The sequence below is a fragment of the Chionomys nivalis genome, chromosome 2 (genome assembly GCF_950005125.1).
Source record: "Chionomys nivalis chromosome 2, mChiNiv1.1, whole genome shotgun sequence".
Lineage (NCBI taxonomy): Eukaryota > Metazoa > Chordata > Mammalia > Rodentia > Cricetidae > Chionomys > Chionomys nivalis.
Window position 1 is genome coordinate 112,344,381 of NC_080087.1, and position 6,000 is coordinate 112,350,380.

Consider the following 6,000-nt stretch of genomic DNA (forward strand, 5'->3'; position numbering starts at 1 on the left):
AGCCTTCTAGTTCAAGGGGCACAGTCCTGGTCTCATTGTAAACCTGCCATTGACACTGAAAGTCAGTTCCCATTTCTGACCCGTTTGTCCAGCTATTTTTGCTCCCCTTGCTTTGTAATATACACTGCTCTGCAGCTAAGCCATCAAAGAAAGCAGACGAGCACTGTGTGGAGTGAACACAGCTTGTGAGGGTTAGCACTTCATTGTGGAAGGGAAATTTGTTTGAATTCGTTCAATACAAGAACACTTAATGAAGTGATGGCCTCATGTTGCCTTCTAGGCACTTGGGGTTATTTGAGTTTGAGATGTCAAAGCTAGAGTAGTGATTTCTAAAAGCATTTTTTAAAAAAGGACTTTGTCCTCTCATGATATGTTTCATGGAAGTATGGTGCTAAAAAAAAGTCAGTGGTTTCTGAGGGGCCATAATGAGGCATAAACATTTCAAGAGGCCAATCACCAGGGCTTCTCGTCTACCTGTTCTTCAGCTCATTCACTCATTCAATTGGTACTAACAGAGCAGCATGCTCAGCGTGTTTGAAACTGGTGTCTGCAGCTAACAAAGTCAGCTAGGATTACTGACAACCAAGTAGACCTGACAATGTAGAAGGCTGGAATTAATACAGATCCTAGAAGTGGGTCACATCAGACCTGCTCACAGGATATCGTAGACATGCCCAGCTAGAAGGCCCAGGAAGATGTGTGAAGTCTTAGGTGGGCTCACGTTCTCTCCGAGGAGTGGACCAACAGCCAGGTTGAGGCATCAATAGTCAGAAGCAGGTGCAGCTGCACAACTGGCAGCTTCTCTTCTATACGTGTTTTCCCATGAGCAGGAAGAGCATGCTTCAGAACGTTCTATACAAGAGTATTTACAGTTCTCTTATTTACAGTGGTCCCCAAGATGCTGCAAAAGCCACTTAAACTTTACTTAAAGTCAAAGACAGAACTTGTGAGACACACAGCAAGGCATCTCCATTCCACAGGTGCAAACATCAGATAGCAGGTCTCATCAGAGGAGGGAGAGAGCCTTCCATGCCTGTGACATGCCAGATTGGGAAAAATGAAATTATAGTGATAAAAATCCAAATGGCATTTGCCTCTGGATCCTGAAGGTGGGAGTTGGGGAGACTGCAAAGGGGCCTGTAGGAAGTGCCTGGTGGGTGGAAACAGTCCGTATTGGAATTCTAGTAACAGAAGAAAAAATACACTTGCCACATGCCATCCAAGGATAGATGTGATGTTGTGGGGGCTGCGGGCCTCTTCCCACAGCTCAGCTCCCAGCCGCCTGGGTAGCTTATGCCCCAAAATAACAACACACAAACTGTATTCTTTTAAACAATGCTTGGCCCATTAGCTCTAGCCCTTACTGGCTAATTCTCATATCGCGATCAACCCATCTCTAATAATCTGTGTAGCATCAGTCTTACCGGGAAAGATTCAGCATGTCTGACCTGGCAGCTTGCTTCATTGTGTCTGCTCTGGAGAGGAGAGGAAATGGCATCTGAGCTCACTTCCTCTTCCACCCCGCATTCTGTTCTGTTTACTCCACCCACCTATGTTCTAAACTATAAGGGCCACGCAGTTTCTTTATTATTTAACCAATGACCTTCCTCCATCATTTCCCCTTTTTCTGTTTAAACAAAAAAAGAAGGCTTTAACTTTAACATAGCAAAATTACAAATAGCAAAACAGTTATCAAGTAAGAATTACAGTTACAATATTTACATCTATTTTATCTTTATCATAACTAAGGAAAACTATAACTATCTATCTATTCTTCAACTCCATCAAAGACTCCAGAAGGATATAATATTACCTAAGTAAATGAGAAGTAATCAACTTACAAAACTCTAGAAATCACAGAGACATCTTGCTGCCTAGACAGTCACTCAAAGTTCCTCTGTACCGTTGGGGCATCCATCTTCGGCCTACAGGTCCATAGTATCCAAAGACATTTCCATGAAGCAGGAAATTTCAAAGACAGTTCAGTCACTATCTGCTGTGTCCTGCAGAATGTCTCGCAGACTCCTTCATGAATCAGGAACCCTGAAAGATCATCTCACCTTTAGGCAAGTTCAGCAGTCCTCTCACTGCGGGTTCTCTGTGTCCAGTTTATACAATAGTCCAGGCAAGAGCAGTTTCTTGCCCAAATGGCTATCAAACTCCATAAGGATCCTCTTCGATGCCCATCTTCTTCTTGAAGTAGATTGGTGCTGCCAGGAGCAGAGTGTCTCATTGTCATGAAAAGTCCTAAGTTATTAAAACATTTAAAATGCCATATTCTATAATCTTTGAAAGATATGAAGAATGCCTATCTAAAATATATCTATGTACATCTAGAAAATCTAACTAATATGACTACAAACTTGACTATTATGATTATCTATTAACATTACATTTTTAAATGAACTACACAATCACAATACCTTAATCAAGATCAGAAATACATACATACATATATATACATATAACAAAATTGACCTTAAATTAATATCAGTAAACCAAGATTCATATCAATGCAAATTATTCATACCTATATCGTACACTAAAGCAAAATCCATATCAATTCAAATTATTCATATCTATATCATATCCCCCTTTAAATGTAAAAGAACATTTATAAACAGTATTTGGGAATATGGGCGCAGTTATTTGTCTCAAAACTGCTTCCTGATGAATGGGGGCGCTGTTATTCAGATCTTTTATGGGATAACCTGTCTGCTAGGTTCATCTCAGTTGGCAGTTGAGCAAAGTAATTTTTTGAGGGTGTTCACAGCAACCTTTGGGGAGGGCGTGGTCTATCATACCATATTGTGATAGAAGTAATTCACAGCGTCTCATCCTCTGTGAAAACAAAAAAAGAAATTCTTTTCCAAAGTATCATATCCTTAGATCCAAATTCTGAAGTCAAGGTATTTTGAAAATATCTATCTTGGATTAGTTCAGCAGCATTTATATACAAATATCTTTTAGCAGCTGTTGCTCTTTCCTCAGCATTCAAACAATTCAAACAGAGTATAATACCATACAGTATCAAGATTCTCTGTGTATTTTCCATCTTTGTGCAGCTTTATTTTAACATCTATTTCGTTTATTTTTACTTTGATTTTATATATCTTTGTCCTGGAATAACTCTGTTGACCAGGATGTCCTTGAACTCTCAGAGATCCTTCTGTCTCTGCCTCCCAGCCATTGGGATTAAAGGCATGTGCTACCACACCTTGAAGTCACAGAGGTCAATCTCCCTCTGCCTCCCAAGTGTTTGGATTAAAGGTGTGTACTACCACACGCAACTACTCTCTTTCTTCCTTATTTTTTTTTAAGAATTTTAACTTTTAGCCTGCATATATTTTTAACATACTGTTAATCATTTAGAAATTTTCTTTGTTTTTGACGCTCTCTTTACTGTATCTCTCTCTGTTTTTCTGACCATATGAGTCTTTAATTTACCAAGCAATATCAGTAGGACTAAAGCTGTGGCTTTGACGGCTGGATCCAGCCCATTCTTTAGCTTTCAGCCTCATGGCGGAGGAACCAGCTGTAGCCATGTTTATTGCCACAAGTCTATGGCGTTTCAAGGTCCCTGCCAGCAAGCAAGTTGCAGCATTCTGCTCACAGATCACATTCATTCGGACTGACTGCCTGAAAGAGTCAGAGTTTGCCCTGGCAGGACAGACCAGAAAGCCAGCATTTTAAATAAAACAGTACAACTTTTTTCCTGCTACGGCTGAAAACAAACAAGCATGCAGTCAGCTTTTATCAATACCATTTAAGTGTTTCGTGGCAGGACCTTTTAATGAGCTGCAGGGTTTTGCAGCTAAAGATGAGTCAGGAAGCCTCTCTTAGAGGAGAACGCTTTTGCTTGCCTCTAGCAAACAGAGCAGATCCAAGAAATTGCTGCTACCAGGAAAACATGCTTTACTCTATTCTTTCCCAAGCTTTCTCAGGCTTTCTGTAAATTCAGTGCCCCATGTCTGGGCACCAATGTGAGATTGAAATAAATATTAAAACACCAAGAAAGCTTAAAAAGATAGGACCACTAAAAAAACATTCAATAGAGTGGGTAAGATTGAAGACAGGGAGGTGGGTTGAGGTAGAGGGTGACCTGAATAGGAAGACGGAAATGCCCCATGCTGGGGGAGGAGAGGCCACAGGGCAGGGCTTTGTGCCCAGCTGTGGCTGGGGAGATTGCTCAGTGAGTAATGAGTTTGCCCTGGAAACATGATGCCCTGACTTCACCATGTAAAACAGATGCAGCCGGCTATATATGTATGATCCCAGCGTTCTCCTCGGAAAGAATGGGGGATGCGGGAAAGAGGCCCGAGAATCATTGGAAGCTCATAGGACCGCTAGCCTGGCCTCTTACCTGGGATTGACCCCTGACCTCCCTGTGTGTACTGTGGCAGGTGCATCCCTGCACTTGCACTTACACACACACACACACAGACAGAGACAGAGAGAGCGAGAGAGACAGAAACACAGAGAGAGATACTGAATAGAGTGTCTCTAGAAACTTCAGTTGCTGAATGGAGTGAGAAGCTTCCTGGTTTTATAACGTAAGTTTTGCCCAAATGAATTTCCACATTGGTTATTTAAATTTTCTAATCTGCAGATTAAAAATTTCTCCCACAAACACATTTCCTGGCTGTGGTGGGGCAGGGGAGGCCAACGGATAATCAATTGTCATTTTCCTGCTGGCTTCACTGAAGACTCCAAAGTGCTAAAGAGAATGTTCACAAAATGGAACCCTTTTCTTATTAAACTGCTCTGTGTGGAAAACACTCCATGGGCAAATTATCTTTTAATAAGGCAATTTCCTGCTTTCTCAACCCAAAAGGCCCCTGAACAATTTGAAATTCAAATATGTGGCTTCCTTATACTGAAGCCAAGCAACGTTTGCAAGCTTTCTGAAATGTGGCTCCCACTGGGAATTTCAAGTTAACTCATGGGGGAAACGCTCCCTGTCACAGACAAGCGTCTGTGGAGCCCCTGATGCAAAGAACATGTGAAGCACCTAAAATGGTCCTTAGCTGAGTGAAGTTGGAGGCAGACTTAACTCCAACACACGTTCATGTATCTGCCACTTACAAAGACAGAAATTTGCCTGCCTGTCCTCTGTCTGTCTCTCTCTTTCTAACACACACATACACATGCACACACACACACACATACACACACACACACACACACTGGTTCGTTCATATTGTTGGAGGCTGTCTTATGCCTTGCAGAGTGCCAAACATCATCTCTGGTGTCTTACCACTGGATACCAGCAGTCCCTCTCAGTTAAGGCAACCAACACTGACTCTGAAGATCATCAAGTAGCCTTTGGGTAGGAAATAACATCTGAGTGAGAGCCACTGAGCAGACACACTGTCCTTCCCTTGGGGCCTTTTCATGTTGTCCACCTGTCCATTCATTCTGTCTCATTCATTCCATTCATTCTGCCCATTCCGACCACAAGTCTACCTGAAACCCTACTGTGTACCTATGGGCAGGTTCTCTAATGCCCCTCCCCCACCCCGCCATTGTGGATGTAGCACACCTGTCGAGGTATGGCTGCTGGCAGTGTGTTGCTAACTCTGAAGTGTTGGGCTCTGGAAATTTTCTTGCTTCTTGATGATTTAGAGAGACTGAAGGTTTTCTCTGTGAGAACACACCATGCACTCCCTGTCTTCCAGTGAAGATTCTCAGCATTTATTAAAGCCAGCTTCATACTGCATGGAACTCTAAGAGGTTTGTATACATCTATCCTTTAATCCTCACTGTGACCCTTTGAGAAAAAAATCTTTATTACTTCCTTTTTTGAGAGAGGAGTCTAAGATCTAGAGAGTTTATATAGCTTCCTGAGGCCCCACAGTTTTAAAGACATTGGAGACATTTTAGAACATTCTCCCAAGTCACCACCCACCTGCCCATCCATCCAGAGGTATTCAGCCTTTTGACTTTGGAACATGACAATGCCATTTCCAAATATGTTGGGCCCTGCTCCTGTCAGCTTAA